The sequence below is a fragment of the Phalacrocorax aristotelis genome, chromosome 5 (assembly GCF_949628215.1).
Source record: "Phalacrocorax aristotelis chromosome 5, bGulAri2.1, whole genome shotgun sequence".
NCBI classification, from domain to species: domain Eukaryota; kingdom Metazoa; phylum Chordata; class Aves; order Suliformes; family Phalacrocoracidae; genus Phalacrocorax; species Phalacrocorax aristotelis.
The window spans coordinates 35,410,941-35,429,548 of NC_134280.1; positions in this window are offsets into that span (position 1 = coordinate 35,410,941).

An 18,608-nucleotide genomic window follows, 5' to 3' on the forward strand; every position below is an offset into this window, starting at 1 on the left:
GCCAATGATCACCTACAACTCTTCAAACTTTCAGCCTTAATATTTGCCCTGTAAGGGCCAGATATAATTTGAAGACACTTATTGCTCCCAGGTAATTCAGTCATGCTGCTAACAGCAGCGGCTTTGCATGTGGAAATCATGCAGAGTAACTATTTCTGAATCACTACAGACATTTTATTCGGGTATAAAGGGAGCATTATTTCCTCGATTCTTTTTTTTTTTCTTTATTCTTTTCTTTTGGGTGGAAAGTCATATGGAGGCAATTATCTCACAAGCATCTGGAACAGACACCAGAGCAGAATCAAAGAACAGGTTGTTGTTTTGGTTTTTTTTTCCCTGTTGCTATCCTGGTAATTTCCTTCATATGGAAAAGCCCTGACAACAGGCAAGCTTGCAGTGTTGCTTACCTCTCTTAGGGCATGGAGAGGTGTCACATGCAACCTGCTTTGGTCTTTGCCATTTCAGCTACACACATTATAAGGTCATTTTGGTAGGCATATAGGTCTAGTAGAGAGATATCCAAACGCATTGGGATCTGCTGTGGGAGTCCTCCCAGTCAGGCAGCCTCCTGCAGCTCACGCATCACTGCCTGTATTTTCAGAAATGAAAACCAAGAGAGAGGTACCATGGAAAAAAAGTTAATGTAGATTATAAAAAGAAAAGAAAGCTGCCTTTTTATAAAGTGTATGTATAGTGCCTTTGCACTCTCCCTACAAGCCAGCAGGGTGTGCCTGTGGACCAGCTTTCTTACACAAACACAACTCATTTTTTGCCTTAAATGATGCAAACTCTCTTCTTTATGCATCATATCTTTCTTCAGCCAAAAAAAAAAAAAAAAGAGGCTTTGCACCCAATTAAACTAACAAGAAAGGATCATCCTTGCTGACACGACACCACCTTTCTGGAGTTTCTCGCTAAGGGTACAACTAAAACTGAGCAGCACGTAAAATGAGCAGTAAGGCAAGAAATGGAAATCACCTCTGGTTTTCTAATAAACATAAAACACTCTCAAACTCCTCTTTACACTGCCTACTCTTAGGCGGATCAGCTTGGCAGCCTTCCCACCAGGACCTCTAAAACGAGATTTCCTGGGAAGGCAAACGAGGGCACCGCAGTTCCTTCTTCCGCCCCAGTCCCTCCAGGCCCTGCTTAGCACCACTAAATTTAGTGAGTTCTCCAGCTCACAGGGTTGAGAAGGGACTGTGCCTCTGTGAAGTGCCCCATCAGCAGCACAGCCAAAGTTGCCGCCAAGAACTGGATGCAAATGCTGAATTGCAGAAAATTGAAAGCTAAATCTATGCAGAATAATATTTTTATGGGACCGGGCAATTTAGTTTACTGCTGAGTGAGACACACAAGGAATTAAGCTGTGCAAAAAGACATGAGAAACAGCATTTTAAGCCATTTAAAAGCGCTTTGTGCTGCTAAAAGGAATGCTTGATTTTTCCCTGCTGCTGCATGTTCAATATTGTGCCCATCACTCTGTGACTTCACCTCTGCTGACCCAAAAGAGCTACAGCTGGCATTTGATCTATTCTTGACACTAACGCAGAAAAGCTGTCCTGGATCACTAGCGAGTACCATCTGCTCTTTGCAACTGAAATGCCATCAATTCACAAACTGGGGCCAGGAGTTTCAAAAATAGCTAGTCTAAAGTGAGATGCCTCAATCCATATTTAGGCACCTGCTTGACTTTGAGGGAGAGCTGAGCGTGCTTCAGCTCCCATTAACCTGAACCTGAATTCAGTGCCCCCCGCCATTCCAGCCTTGGTGGTTTCCTCTGGATTTCTCCAGCCTGGACACTAGCAAAAAAGGACTGGTTTCTATTAAATGCTGATCTAGCAGTCTCCCAGATAAGTGAAATTCTCCAAAGCATCCAGACAACCAAAGTTTGAAGTGACTAGATTGCTACTGACTTTCCATTTCTTAAGCCAGAACTACCTTTCATCTCAGTTACTTCACAAAAAATGAAGTTAGAATGGTAATTTTCACCTCACAGAGAAAATAAAAGACAAACTCGAGTTTTAGTGTTTACAAGGTAGAAAACAGTTTGCAGAAGTGATGGGAATGTTATGCTAAATTTGCAGCAACTGTTCATTGTGCCCTATTTACATGAAGGGTTTTCAGGAACGTCCTTGTTCCAACCATGCTGATAAACCATATCCATTTTCTTCTGGAGGGAACCAGGGAAATGCAGTCTCATATCTACCGTGTACGTCCAGGAAGACATTTCTGTACCATGGAGGTCTGGCATTTTTACAATGCAACATAAAAATCCTGAAAGCCATAAAAGATGTTTTCGCTGTATTAGTGACTATCATTTTGATGTGAAACCCGCTTTAATGAATACCTGACAACTAAATCTTTTAAAGGAATGATTTCACTTGACATGAATGCATTCAGCTACTGTTTGTTGAATGATATTCTTTTTAAACAGCCAGCCAAAGAATACAGTGACACCGTAAATCAAGGATTTGCAACCTTTGCAACGTTCAGGACCACATTTGAAATGTGTCAGTGGAGTCAGGGCGATACTGGAATTAGGAATAAGCTTAGGGGGATTTGCATAAGCAGAGAGGCCTTCAGCAAGTTGGTATTTGCTACATAGCCACAGAGCAGTCCTCACCACAAATGTTATCAAGTACCGTACACAGAATATCTTTTTCCAGCCAGCATATTTATTTTTTTCCATCGAATGCAGACCGACATAAAGCCAGCCTCCATGGGACAGGTGCTCACTGCTTTCAGGTCAGGTCTGGCAGCCTGTAATTCTTGCTCAGCTCCAGCCTCGCTTCTCCAACTCAAGCAGAAAAACTGGCGTGTAAATACGCCTTGCAGCTCCACAGCCCTTCCAGGCTCTGCAAAATGCCGTTCACGCACCCTTTGACTGAGTGGGTCCCTCCTGCACCAGAGCAGTCCACCAGGTTTTTGCTGGACCCATGGAAGTCAACGAATTTGCAGTCATGGGGGTCTCCACGCTCCTGCGCTCCATCACTACTGCCTTCCTCCCGCAAACACAGCAGGCAGTTAAGGTGACATAGAGGGCAGAGCTTGCACAAATCTGATAAACTCTTTACAGCAAAATGATAAAGCATAAAATAAAATCCGGTGATGTTCAAGAGCTTTGTTTCTATCTGAAAACATGGTCACCTTTCTTCACGGCAGTGGCATTAAGCTACGTTGCATTGGTTCGCATTCAGAGCAGGTTCTGTTGACACTGAAATAATTTGAAGTTTAATTAGTTTAAAGGTGGATTTCTTTTTGAAAGCTCATTTTCTGCAGAACCAAAGAAAACCAACATCTAGAGAGATACATCCTGTATGCATAAGTGCCTCGGACAAGTACTTTCCAACCTGCCGAAATGAGTCAGAGTACTGAAAATACCAACTCCGAGCACCGAGAAAGCCCGTACTGGCAAGTGGTAAGAGATGCATGCTTTCTGGGAAAATAAAAAGCCACAAAGTAGATCCTGTTTCTAAAGGGCAGCCATGCCTTTTTTTCACCAGCAGGTGTCATATGGAAATAAGACGTCGTCTCAGCAGATACTGCATCTCCTGCCCGGGGGCAACAAGCCTGTCCTCGGTTCAAGGTGTCTGGGGTACACGGTCCTGACAGGGAGATAAATGGAATTATCTTCCAGCTGGACAAAGACCGTGATCACTCAGGGATGTATTACATCCCACACAGGGGACCTGGGGAGCATTTCAGAAGCTGCCTCTCACTAAGCAGTTGTCTAATGGGTCGCACCACCCTTCTTTCTCATACGAGTTCATTACTGATATAGGGCAAAGATGCCGGTCAACTGACACTTAGGTGCTTCATTAGGGGCACTAGCGTTTCCTTACAGATGCCTCGTGAATTTTTACCAGGAAATATTGCTCTTTTGTGCCACTTCAGCCTGCATTGCTCTTTGCACTGAGTCACAGCTGGGTCCTACAGGCTGCCTGGTGCCAGGCTGCCCCGCTGCCCAGCCCAGCATAAATACACCGATGGGGGATTTTAGCAGGGCATGTCAGAGCGAGGGTTTGAGTCATGTTTCTTTTTGGAAGCACTTAGATTCCCAAAGCGTCCCTTCCCAAGATGTGAGTTGTGAATGGTGAGCAAAAAACTACAGGCAAATAATGATCTCTCATCTCATGGCAATTTCTAAGCTTTGGGTAAACGCTAAGTCATTTTTTAAAACACTTCAACAGCTGCTCTCACTCAATGGGATCCTATGGAGCCCAAACCTCTTCTCTATCAGCCTGCCAGAAACACTGCGGGCCTCAGCATGGTTGCACAGCAGCTACGCTAATCCCCACCACTTTCAGAGCATCATCTCCTGAAGGAAATCTTCATGGGTGAGTGCCAGGAACTCACCCAAACCTCTATCACCACTTGCATTGCAGACTCCCTTGCTCCTGAGGACTTTGCTCAGGGGTCGGTGAAAGGTGCCCCCAGGTACCCCACAGGCTGGGGCACCTTGGTAACAGCCACCTCGTGAAACCTCAGCTCTGCAGGGGAAACATTTTGATGGACACCAGGATGAAGGGAATCTGGCCCTGGGTAAGTGCCTTCAGCTCTGTTGGACCACTGGTAGGAGGGAGTGTCAACAATTGCTTTGCCCAAAAGGCGAGACCGGAGCTTTAGTTTATTAATACCCAGAAAGCAGGCATTACCTGTGGGAACTCCCCACGTTAGCAGCTGCTGGACCACAAAGTTTCATCTGCTGAGTGGTTAGGAGTGAAGCAAATCAAAACAATTCTAACTCTATTGAATATAAGCATTGATTAGTATGGTTCATGGAGTCAGGGGTCTTTGTGATTTATGCCATATTATCTTGCTTTGGAGAAAGGTTTTTCTTCTAAGTTTGCTGCCAGAAAAGTGGGCCTCCTTTCCAGAATCCACATAGCCTTGTATTTTGTTCCCCTCCTGGATGCTTCATAGAAATCAATTTTCAACAGCCCTGTGAAAGTGTGGGAGTATGAATGTCTGACATCGACCTGCATAGCTTCAAGCATTCTCGGGCCCATCTACTGCTTATAGGCTTTATCAGCCTATGCTAACCTGAAATACCTTAAAATAGAAATGATTCATTGGTAAGAACTGGTGGCTAGCGTTTCTTCCATCAGCCTTCCTTGAGCAAGAGAAGAGACTTTCAATAAAATAAAAAAAGACCAAGGAAAGCATGAGTTTTACTGAAATGAAATGCTCCAGCAAAGCTTTAAAACGTAAGAATAAAATAATGGGGTGACCAAAACACTCGTTACAGCTGGGGGAAAGGAAAAGATGATAAAAAGGAGATTTACATTTCTGACCAATGCTCTACTTGTTGGTCACAGGACTTGTTTTCCTTTCACAGTCTCCATTAGACATGGCCAACACTTCACCTGGACTTCCCAAACATTTTCATTGCTAGTTTATAGCACCTCTTCCTCGTGGCTGAACCATTCTGCAGCACAGGAGTAGCAGTGCCAGTTCAGGCATGCTCCAGCGCTTGCTTCAGCGGAGGTTTGGGTTGCCAGTCATCCTGTGGCCGGCACCTCCTCTGCTCCGTGTGCCGGTCCTTCGCTCTGCGCTTCTACTACAGGATGGCTTTTGCTCCCTCCCTCCCCTTCTCCGTTTGGCAGGCACGTTACCAGTACAGACCTCAGGAAAGCAAAACACAAGATATTTGTGCTTCACTGGCTTTGAGCAGGCAAACAGTCCAGCTCAAGTAGCACAGGCAGCAGACACACACACGTGGCCCTAGCGCTGCTCTGCAGCACTGGGACTGAAATGACCCATGCTCATTTCTGCCAGAAGAGAAGCACGCTCACAACTGAAGTCATCATCTCAGGATGGAGGTGCTCTATCAGGGTTGCAGGGTGGACTTCCCGTGCGCACGCACAACACACACAGGGAGAGAGGCAGACAGAAAACACTCACACAAGCGTTTACATGACCCCAGTGGCTTTGCTTGAGCACTGCACAGCCACATTACTCACATCATCTCACCGTCCATCTACTTTCCCACCAACTGTTTCCAGCTATCCCTTTCCAGCCCTCATTCATCCTGGGACCAGCAGCTCCAAGAGGCTCATGGCAGGGAATGCGTCCCCATGCAAGTCCACTGCAGTGGCTACAGGCAGCAAGCAAAAACCCACCTGTTCCCACATCTTCCTCTCCAGAGGATAACTGACTTTGACACCCCAACATCTACCAATGCTCAAGTAGGGAGAAAATAAGAAACTTATTTAAATAAATAAATTCTCTCTGTAAATGCTATGTGTGGCCAAACCTGACCTCACAAGGCACACGGAACTGCTCCTCAGCTGGTACACAGGATATCAGTAAAGGATATTTGCTCAGAGATAACAGCCCTGGGAGGAGTGAATGCCAAGACTTGTGACAGGCAGAGATAAAAGTGATTGGAACTTAAAAAAAAGAGGAAGAATAAGGAGAAAATTAAATGTCACCTTTTTCAACTACATATTAATGGTCATTGAATGGACACTAATGTTACACTGAAAAGCAAACCAGGTTTTGCCTTGAAGCTGTCACTTAAGCTGTAATCTGACATGTTTTTGCCATGACGGAGTGTCGCCCTGTGCTTTTTTCATCAAGTGCAGCACCATCAGTGAAGGGATCAGCATTTATCCCTTCATGGGGCCTGGAGGACCCCTCTCTGCTTGCTCAGAGGGTGAGGGGACAGGGCGTGAGGCAGAGAAGGGGCCCGTGAGGCCAGGGCAGCTCCAGTGCTCCTTGCTCCAAAGCCAGAGCAGTGGGGCTGGCAGACCCTGGTAAGGTGTTGCACCAGATGAACTCTGCTCCGCCCCAGTCATCCTTATGAATCGCATCCGGAAAGGCACCTGGAGGAGCACAGTTGTGTTTTGCTCCTCAAATGTCTCTTCTCTTGCAGAAAGACCAGACTACAAGCACACAGTTCATGATTTTCTCCATATGAGTCTTTTCTGACCAAAGCCCAAACTGCCAGAAATGTGGGCCTGGCTGCTACTTATAAAATGACTTACCCTTTCCCTCTTACAGAAGGGGAGCTGTTATCAATAAAGCACCTTTTTTTTTTTTTTTGTATACTTAGTTGAAAAAACCCTTGTTATTCTTATGGTTTTAAGCATACGTGTCAGAGCTTTTCTTGTCTTGCCCAGGCTAATCCTCCCACGTCAGTTTGCTCCCACAGTCACTTGTGTCTCAGCGCAGGAAAGCCCCTGTGCACGAAACACTTATATTTACAGACCATTGGCTGCACTGACCTCTTCACACGCTCAGGGCTTGCGGCGAGCCCGGGGCAGCCGCAGCCAAATTGTTTGGCTGTATCAGAGCTCTGCTGGGGTAGGGTTGGTGTCTGGTGGGAACGAATTAGCCTCCCACATCCATGGCATATCACCCATCCCACTTCTTCCCTTCTTCATTTCAATGCTTACTTCAATTATAAATGTTTAAATTGGAATTATTTATTTTTTCCCTAATCCAAACCCCCTTTGCCTGTGCAGCTCAGGTAATGAGGCATGATCAGAGTTTCAGGTCCTTCTATAGCCAGTTGGCCAGGTAGCACTGGGAAGACTCAAGAGGAGACCCTTCGATCTAGGAAAAGAGGTGAGAGGGATGATTTGGTATCAATGATTTTGAAAACATTAAAAGTCAAATGCTCAGCAATTATACAATTATGACATTTAGCAGAAGCAGCATAAAAATAATTCTTGTTTACATTTAGTGAAACAGAATAAAAAATAAATATGCAGGTTTTTTTAACAGAAAACAATTTTTGTGAGTTCACAGAGGAAAAGCACTCTCTTCTCACTCCTCCCCCTTTGCTGACTGCAGCTGGTCCACCCCAGGTGCCTGTGGGGGGACAGCAGGAGCAGCCCCTTCCCCTCCTCCCTCGGGAGATGTCCCCCCACCTGTGTGTCTGCACCCCTGCACTGCACCCCGTTACAGGGAACCACTGGGGTGAGGTGACGCTCCCCACTGCCCTTTTTTGTAGCTTAAAAACACCCACAAAACTCATTGCCATTGAGCTTTGCTGCCTCAGAGAGGCCATCGGGCTTCTACCTGGTGTCCCACCACCTTCTTCAGGAAAATGAAAGTCAAGGGAAGTGCTGGCCCTGCTGGGCTGTGAGATCCCCATACTAAGAGGGGCCCAAATTTTTAAAGATCACAGGGATCTTGGCATCATCCCCTGAAGCATCTGGGCAGATCCACAAGCTGGTTGACATCTTGACCAAACTGCATGTAGTATGAGGTGAAAAGCCAGCATGGTAAAAGCCTGCCATTTGCTGTCCCCCAGGTGGTTCAGGGGAATGGTGAGAAAAATGGATTTGATTTACAACTGCTTCAAGAGCCTTGGGGAAAAAAAAAAAAAAAAAAGACAGACGCGGGGAGTGGAGAAGCAGTGAACAGCAGCGTGCAAAGGCGTGGTGGCAAGAGGATGAGTCAGTGTGAGCAGGCTGGGGCGAGGGCCGTGTGTGGGACTGGGGGAGTGGGGACGCGGGCGGGCACGGGCTGGCGCCGGCACAGCCCCATGGGTCAGGGAGGCTGCCTGCTGGTGCGGCTGGGCGGGCGGCACGCCCCAACGAGCTCTCGCTCAGGGTCCTTGCAAAACACATCGGCTCCAATTGCCACAGGGAAAGATAAATAATAATACCCCTCATTTTACACAAAACTAGAAAGCAGAAAACTCCTCCAGTTAATGACTCTGGGTTCTATCCTGTGTCCCAAACCTCAGGCAGTTTTGCAGTCATCTCAACCTGGTTTTAAACCTACGCTGCTTCTCCCATGAGATACAAAACTCTCCTGCCCGACTGCACGGTCCATCCCATAGGGTGAAGCTTTAGGGGAGCAGTCTTGGCTCTGGGGAGAGCCTCTGAGCAGGAGAGGGCTCAAAACGCCCAGCCCTCAGCCCCCTTGAAATAGCTTTCCAGATTGAACGATCACTGTAATTAAAATGGAGTCAAGTGTCATGGCAGGACGGCAGCTAAATTACAGGTCTGAGAGGTGGGGAAAGGCACACATCTGACTGCCTGACAATCAAAGATGGTAAATGAAACTCTGAGCTCCGATACACTGTAATTGCACCCCAATCCAAGAACAGACAGGAATAGAAATTTGCCTCAAAAAAAATCACGTTGCAATTTATTCTCTCCCTTTCTAATCCATAGTTTGAAATGTAAGTATTTTACATTACAATTGGTGATACCTCTAGACCAGAGGTTGCCGAAAATGAAAAGGGAAAATAAAAAGCTATGTAGAAAGTAAGCCTGGGATATCTCCAGTAACTTATATTCTATGAAATTGCTTGCGGACAATGTCCCGGGAATGGCAGCAAGTAAGGTGAGCACCAGGGTAGCTGAAACTGCCAGAGTTTCAGCTCACCTCCATCGAGTTCCTCACCCCCATCCAGGTGATCCATCCAGGACATCCATCACCCAGCCGGAAAGCCTCCCAACTCATCACCACGTGTCTGTCCTTCCTGCTGGCAAGGATAACCAACTGTAAAGGTATCAGGTTGGGCAATCTTTTTGGTGAGACCTTGTCTAGCTACAAAAAGCAAATTGTTGTACCCAGGACTTCTCTAGAAACGAAGCGCGGTTCGGGCGCAGGAGCTGGCAGTGGCCGTGTCGGCGGTGGCCTTGTTGGCGGTGGCCATGCACAGCTCTGACGACACTCAGCAGAGGACAGTGTTGCTCACACACACTGGGAAATGCTGCAAATGCGTGGGCAGCATATGCTACAGTGGACACATTTAGAAGCACTTATACTGACACTTTTAAAAATAGATTTATTTTACACATCTACTACTTCAAGAGATTGTGTTTTTTTAATTATTCAAAATAACACCCTTTTTCCCCTGCTAAAGTGTGCTCTGTGTAGCAATCAGAGCGAAGAGCAATCTTTTGGTCCCTCGCCTGTGCAGAACATCTCAAAAAAAAAAAAAAAAAAGAAAAAAAATCAATAAATTATAAATCCTCCTTTCCATGTAACAGCCATCTGCTCGGAGAAGGAAATCCCCACTACATATATCTCCTTACAAGGCCAGCTGAGCAGGGTGCAGGGCAATAATAGTTATTTACCAAGCAATATCTTAAAAAGGACCCATGGACGTTCTTTAGTAAAATACACTGATAGACACAGGGACTTTCTACCAGAAATTGAGAGGTTTTCTGGAGCACACAGGTAATCCTGAACAGGCAGACCTGCACAGTCTGGAAACATGCAGGAACCCACTTGTAGGACCTAGGAGGACACCTCTCCTGGGAGCTGTGTTTCGGCACACAAGATGCTTATGGCTCAAGAAACGCCTGAGCCGCTTGCCCCTGTTGGCAGCAAACCTAATTACAATTCATCATTAAATCAAACATCTCATTTTTACAGAATGGCAAAGCTGGGCTTGGAGGGTAACTTTTAATTTTTTCCCCCAATCCACTCAAAAATTACTACGACTCAAGTGGGTTAATACTATCAATTAAGTCAGTGGCACTGTTACATAGAAATGAAGCTTAAACATTAAAAGTACAAAGGTCCACTGAAAGCAGGTATCTGGTACCCCCAATCTCTCGGCCAGGTCACGTGCAGAGGTTTAGCTGGGTACGCAGGTTTGTGGCCGCAAGCTTTGTATTTCCTTCGTCACATATTGAATGAGGCCTTTACTGGTTTATTTATTTTAATCAGATTTCCCTCATGCCATGCAGACTTATCAAATCTGAGTGGCAGGGCATGAAATAGCAATACCTAAAAATAGCAGCGAGGAAGAGAATCTCGCTCCACTTCCCCGCCGAAAGCTCGCATACGGGGCTGCCAGGAGGTGGGTCCCACAGTGCGGAGTCGGCAAGCTGGTATAATACGGGCCCTGTTGCCATTGTGGGGGCACCAAGACCAATAGCGAAGGAGCCGAATCCAGGTCCTTTGGAGGCAGTTAACTGCAATTGGTTTGCATTCGCTGCAAAGGCAAGAGGTACAGCCCAAGAGCAAGCTTTCTGGACTGGATTACTGGGGTCACATCACAAGTGGGATCCAGTGCCAGTATTTAGAAGCAATAGTGATGGGCACCATAGAAAAAAAAAAAAAAAACACAAAAAAACCCCACAAAAAACCAAACACAAAACCCACCAGCTTTAGCTTTTCTGTGAGCTCTGGGCATGATCCTAGTCCCACAGAAGTGTGTGGGTGTTTTGCAACCATTCCCAGTAAATGTAGATCTGTTCTCCTCTCCTTGTTCCCTTACCACCCCTTCCTCCTCCCAGCTTTCCTTCCCCAGCAGGAGATTGCCAGGGTCAGAGCCTGCAGCCCCAGGCAGGGCTCCACCACCCGTCCCATGCCCTCCCCATGGTGTGCATGGCAGCTGGAAACCAGCGAGTTTGCAGCAAGCAGCCGCCTGACTTGCTTCCTACACCAGGAGCGATAACTGGCTCCCAGAGCAGAGCATCCGACGGGAAAAGCCCGCCGGCCCCCGAGTTGCCAGGAAGGAACTATTTGGGAACACCGCGTTTGCAACCTGCGCCTTTAAATTCATTTTACTATTACAGTCATTTCGCTAACTACTTAATTGCAGCCATCTATCTGCGTCTGTCTCGGTCCGACACCCACAGATGCAGCCGCCCACGCAGCCACCCACGCCGGCCCACGCTCTGACTCATGCTCCGAGCCGTTGTCAAAAAAACCCCGCTCCCTGCCGAACACAAACGCTCTCTTCAAACGTGTGCTGCTACTTTGATCTATTTCCATAGATTCCTGTGAGTCATCTGATCCGTCTCTGATCTAAACCCAGTAGACTAGAGCCTACATGTATGTTGTTTTGCATGAATTTGACTTGCATGGAGAGCTGACCCTGCTGTAATGCACAGACATGCGAGCGCAGAAGATTCCTGGGAACTTCTTCCAGGAGGGAATTGCTTACTTACCCAAAAAGAATAGTAATTATTTCCTATTGTGCTAAAAAAACCCTCAACAATAACACACACACACTAAAAAATGGGGATAACATTATTCTGGGATATAAGATCTCAGTGATGCTCAGAAACCCTTTCCATCAAATCCCCTTGCAGTGCTTTACCACACAGCCTTTTCCAACCCCTACCAGCTCAATACCCTCTCCCTTGCTTTGCAGATGGTGACACGGTGGTGCCAAACTGTAACGTGCCCGTTTCAGCAGGAGCAGGAGCCAGCCCACCACTGGCAACACAGTTTAATTAAGGCATCGGGGATGATCAGTCCTGGGCTCCACAGGGGCTGTGTGGTTTGGCTGCTGTCACAAACGAAGGCAGTAATGACACCCAGGCTACCACCAAGTTGCCGCACTGGTCAAAGACTTCACACCTACTGTGTGGTAGGTTTGTGACCCCTCATTAACCCATATCCTGAGACCTGTGCCCCAGGGGTACCCAAATTCCTCCCGAGTGGGTATTTTCATGCAGTGGTCCATCCACACATAGCACTTGTGGGTGAATCCATGAAAGCCATCAGGGAACATTCTAAAGCCTGTGATCTCTTCAAGCCATGATGTGGTTTGGGAGGATGCTGGTGTTGGCAAGTGCAGATACTCAGGGGATGCTGGTTCCCACCTGGATGCTGTTTGCCAGCTCACACCAGCCTGTACCTGATCTAACCCCCCTGCCCCCAGCAGGCAGCACTGCTGGCCATGCCTGCTCTTGACCTTGCAGACATACCCCTGCCCTCATCTGCGTGCGAATATTGCTGCTAAATTGGCTGTTATTATTCTCATTGCCACAGCCTCTCTGTGCGCAGCAGGCAGGCAGGATCCCTTCCTGAACACTTTGCAGGCATGTAGCAGATGGTGCCTGTCACTAGAAGCAAATAAATGCTTTGGTGCCCTGATTTATCTGCACAAATACCACCTGAATTATCAAGGACAGGAGGCCCAGTTAGAAATGCCTTTCTTAGTGGATTTGCACTTGGTGGTTGTAAGCACCAAGCACACAGAGTTCATGCTTTTACAGAGTGTATGCTGTATCACTGTCGATAGCTTATTTAGATTTGCACAGATGCATTTGAAAAATAATTTAAAAAAGAGAAGCCAGATGGGTTTCATGAAGTTGTCACAAGGATCATTCTAAGACATGCCTAAAATGCTAAACATTAAGAAAAAAAAAAAAGTGAAACTTGGAACCTACACCTGAGCTTCCTGAAGTCTGTGGCAAAGCTCCCGTCACCTCCCCGTGAGAAGAGGGCTGCAGGCATGCAGTTAGAGACGGGAAACCCAGGGCCAAATTGTTTCCTTTTGCTCCCTGGGTATAAATCCAGATCAACTCCCTTCTGCATAGAAGATTAGTAACTGAAAGCCAAATCTTGCTGCTAGATTCAAAGCTTCCCAGTGGCAGAAGTTTGGGCTCACCCTTTTGTTTTCCCCATCCATCCTCCTAATGGGTCTCAGCACTGCCATCACGCCTGGCACCAGTGGGGGGGGGTGGGGGGGTGGGGGGGTGCCCCTGCACATCCATCTCCCCCTGCAAAGCACAGCCCAGACGTAAAGGAACTCCGGGAGCGGGAGGTTTATTTAAAGAAAGTCAGCAGGGCCGGGTGCTCGCTGCACCCAGCATGGCTGATCTCAGCTCTCACCAGCAGCCAGCAAAAGAGGTGGCACCATATCTCCCAGCCATGCATCACGGCGAGCAGTGCGTGGTGCGTCACGGGGAATGCTCTGACGGGGCGGAGTGGGATGATTATTATTTTAAACATCTCGGACTAGTGAAGCACGAATTTCAATCAGATAATTTGTTGCAGGAATAACATCCGCATCAGGAGGGTGACCAGCCTGTACTGCAAAATACAGCTGTGCCCCAATCCTGGACACCCCAAAAAGTGCCAAAAATAGGCTGAGTGGCCTGGGGAGCGTGGAAGGGCTCAGCAGCTAAGCTTAACACCACACCAGGTGTTTCTTCCAGGAAATCTCTAATTATGTAGCACTTTGGTACTGAACAACCTCTTCTCCCTTTTTCTCCCCTGCTGCTTGTTGTTAATTTTTTTTTCATTTTGTTTTTGTTTATTTTCAGAAGAACAGGAGGAAGAAGAGAAAGGAGTAGAAAGAACATTGCATGGCTTGATTTCAATTGCATTGTACTTTCCCTGTGCTTTTTTTATGCTCGATAGGAGCGACGCACACGAGTCGGAGAGAACAGCACATTTCACTGGCCTGAAAAATACTGCCCTGGGCCTAACCCAAATTTTCACTGGTTTCATTGGAAGTTGAATCAAGTCTTTTGAATAGCCAGAGCTGCAATCTATGATACCAGGGGTTTTAAGGAAAAGATATTATATGGCATCTTAAGTATCAATGGTCTCAAATATTTTTAGCACGTCGATGGCCATCAGCGCTGCTAAGCATCACACTTAGAAAGAAGCATGAAACCCTTGCCGGTCCCTTGCAGCACATCTGAGTGGGACACAGTAAAGCAATCACGGCTCAAGACGAACACTTTTTGTCTTCCACGCCTATAAATGATGTGCAATATATTAGTGGAATCGAAAGGAATCATAAAACCACATGGAAACTGCCCATTTTCCCCTCTTACTCCTAACACATCAGCTCTAAATAAGATACCCTGGAGGAGCTGCAGTTAAAACATGGCGGTTTATTCAATTATTTCCATATGTGCCGTATTTATTTCAGATGGAGACAAATACTACTTGCATGCCTGCTCTGCCGGCATTAATCATCTCCTGCATCCCGGGCTGCCGGGGATGCAGGAGGTAGAAGGAACGTGACAGCCGCGCACGTGGGCAGGCACGGAGGTGGGTGTTTGCCTGTTGGAGCAGCGGTTTGGAGCAAGCCAGAGTGAATGTTAAAATTCAGTGCCTTCCCAGGGTCTTGCACAACACTCCCTGTTTATTCATATATATATATATATATTTTAAAAATATCTTTTCTTCGCAAATTTTACTTGCGATCAAGATGCATGTTGTTGGGGTTTGGGGCTGAACCTCTCTTGGAATGAGGCAAAATATTTGTTTCTCTTTGGTGGAGGCTCACACGTCTGTGGTCTTTGAACACCTATTTTCAGTCTTGCCTCTGCGCTGTGGCTGTAGCATCTTGGCACTCAACTGCTCTCACTACAAGCCCTCCCTCTCCATTCAGAGCTGCTGAAAGCGCCTTGGCCACGTCTGAACGGGAGAACATTTGTTCCCACTTGCTACGGCACAAGGGGAAAGTTGTCTGGCAAGAATCAACATCGGTACATCATGTGAAAATCCAATCAATGTAGCCTTTAACAATGCAGGCAAGTAACACGGGCATGGCTGGCACCGCTTGTGGCAGGAATTAAACCAATTCAGAGGAGTGAATATACACTTGTTGGGAAGCACCAGGTCGCAGAGGGGACGGAGCCCACAGACACCCGCTGTAGGGATGGGGGTTATGGTTTTCCCTCCACAACCAGCTCTCTGTGGTGCCCCAGCCACTGACTCGTAAACCAGCCCAAACCCTTTCTTGAACATTTATTTAGCTTGAGAATGGCTAATTTAACTTTGAATGTGGTCCTAGTCTATTTAATTAACATTGATTAATCCTGTTTCTAAACAAACTAAGGCAGCCAGAAAGACTTTTGCACCAACACTAGTAAAGCTGATTACGGTAAGCCTGACGAAATGCTCCTGAGTTAAACACCTCAATTAATATGTGCATAGCCACACCTGAGAGGCAGTCCTTTAGATTAAACCCCAGTGGCAGCGTACACCTTATGGCATATTAGCCCACCCCTTTAATATCTGAATGCTACTTCTTATTTATCTTAGAATCATAGCGTCATTTAGGGTGGAAAAGACCTTATGGTCACTGAGTTCAACCGTAAAGCTTAAAGTCCAAAGTCATTGAGTCCAAACCATAACACTGCCAAGTTCACCACTAAACCATGTCCCTAAGTACCACATATCTTCTTACTACCTATCTAGTTACAACAGCAGGGAAACCCATATCATCTCCTATAGGCATGATACATGACCCAGCTGTTGCCACAATGAATAAGGTGGCTTTTTAGCTTGGCCAGCAGAATGACTCCCCTTGCTGCGTACCCTCTGCCACAAACAGAGCCTGAATTGGTATTACAGGACTGCTCATGTCCCACTAACATAAAGATCAGCCTCACACTGGACAAGCTGGCAACAGGCAAAGCTCCACAAGCAGCAAAGCAGAAACCAGCCTCACCCACCTTTACCTTCGGCTAAACAACTGCCAGTAACAGCAAGGAAAGCTTTAATCTCACCAAAGCCTTAGGCAGCATGATAGGATCCATCTTTCCCAAGGAAAGTCCTCAATACAGCAAAGAAGAAAATACATTGAAATGTAGCAACTGCTTAAATATGCTTTTTTGCCTTCTTTTCACAAGAGAAATTTTAGCAAAGATCCTGACGTGGGAGCCCAAAGAGGAGCAGGCTGCATCCCACCCTGCCTGGAGGAAATGTAATCAGCAAAGCCCCTGGAGAACAGGGGCCAGCTGCTGTCCCTCTCCCAGCTGTGCCAGCATCACCACTTTGATTTCAGCTGGGGAGCTAAATGTAAAAAAAAGAATGGTAAAAAATGAATGTGTTTGGCTCCATTCACCAAGCAACAGAAGGGTGGTGTGGGTATGGCAAATGGGAATCCAAGGTGATCTGCAGAGAAAAAATGGGCCTCATGCCTTGTATTTTGTCTTTGAAATTCATATAAAGAATAGCTTTAAAGGATGGTTCTTCTGTTTTCTATTTAACAATGGAAAGAAAAATATAAGCTTGGCGTTTTTGCCCTCAACCACAAAGACTGCAAATTTATTTTGGGAGAAAGCAAAATGGCATCTCAGAGCCTAACACATTCAAGACTCCAAGTGCTCCAAAAATAAACCCGAGCATCACAAGGCAGGCAGCACCGTAAGCAGGCTCCGTGCGGGGATCACCTGCCCCTGTCGAGGAGATTTTGTGAGGCTTTATAGCAAAGTCATCTGGTGCTGACTCTGCTGCCTAATCCGCAAAGCACACCTGATATTGTAGGAAGAAATCTTGGATGTACTCAATATTCACGTTGTCAGACTGGAGCTCCAAATAGCACCGAGAGCCCTTTCTAAAGAGCTTACCAAAAAGGGAGTGACTGGGGAAAGGAGGATGAAAAAGGGAGTAAAATACAGGATAACACTTACATAGATGTAATGGCTAACAAGTGGCTTACTTGCTACTTGAAGAAATGTGCCTGTTGAAAAATGCTGGACCAGTTGTCTCCCAGTACTGGAGGTTCTACTGGATGCCTTGTTCTTGTATGGAGCACAAGGTGAACATGGTCTCTATGGTGGAAAACTGGTGGGGGTTTGTCCCACCAACAGAAATGGATCATTTCTGGAATTGATACTCGAAGTCAATATAATGCTATTTTAGGCTATACACATTGGGTTTTCTGAGTAAATCAGTGTTTACACAACATGAGCAAAGCGGGAAAATTCTTTGAGCACCGCTGAGGAATGGTCTTATTGGAAAAGCCCCATTTTACAAAGTTAATTTGTCATTATCAAGTTAGTCTTGGCAGAAGCTCTTTGATGTATTTCTTGCGCACCTGGAAGGTACCATCATTTTACGGGGACGGGGTGTCTACTGGGCCCAGGTACAATGAATCATAGCAGCCAGCCCCAGCAAAGAGCTGTCGCTCCTGCGAGGAGGAGTCAGAGCAACCTGCTCCCTCCTCCTCCTCACAGCCCAGTCTTCAGCATGACAGCCCTACACCTACCAAAAATACAGAGGCAAGGATTCCCTCTGTGTCCCGGTACAAGGCTGAAGCACAGAGCCCCCTGACCCTCACAATTTGCTCCCTTTGCACTACTGAAGGAAAGGAGGGTGTTTTTGGGGTGCATCTCACAAGCCAGGCAGACTTTACCACAGGGGTTCATCTGCATTTTCTCTGTTTATTATATTAGTGAAAAATTATATTATTTCTCTGTTTATTATATTAGTGAAAAATAATGATACTATTGTTATGGGTAGATGTTAATAGCAATATCTAGCCAAGCAGAGTAATTTCAGATGCTATGTTAAGGCTGTAGCCCACAAACATCTATACTCCTGAGTGAATAAATATGCATCTGTTTCTGTGGGATCACTCCCCTGACTTGCCTTTTTATTGGTGAAATAAAAGGTACTGTCACCTCCACTGAAACTCAATATTTAGGCTTTGTGGAAAAAACAAATCTTTACATTCAGTGGAATGGCTTTGCAGGGGGTGTTATGCAGCATCCCCTGGCCCCAGGCTCAGCCTCTGCTCGTGGCCTCTCTGTGGTGAGGAGCCCAGGGCTCCCTGGCCTCCGGTCGTCGGCTGTGCCAAACACACCAGGCTCCGCACGGGCACCCGGGGCTGTCACTGCTTTTCACCTGAGCTTTTGTATTTGGGAACGCTTTACACTCATTAATTACTACTCTGAGCAGCGTGATGGATGGGGATGGGTCTAGGCTTGGGGGGTGGGGGGCGAGAAACAGCGGTTTGGTGTGATCCAGCTTTTGCAATGTCTGCATCTCTTCCCCCTCGCTCTGGCGGAAAACAACAGCCGTGACAAGCGGGGGCGCAGCATCGCCCGCTGCCTGCTCCCACTCGCTTCAGGAAGAAAACAGCCTGCTCTCCGTTCCTCCTCGCTTGTGTCGGCTTCCAGCAGCATGCCGGGCTTCCAGCA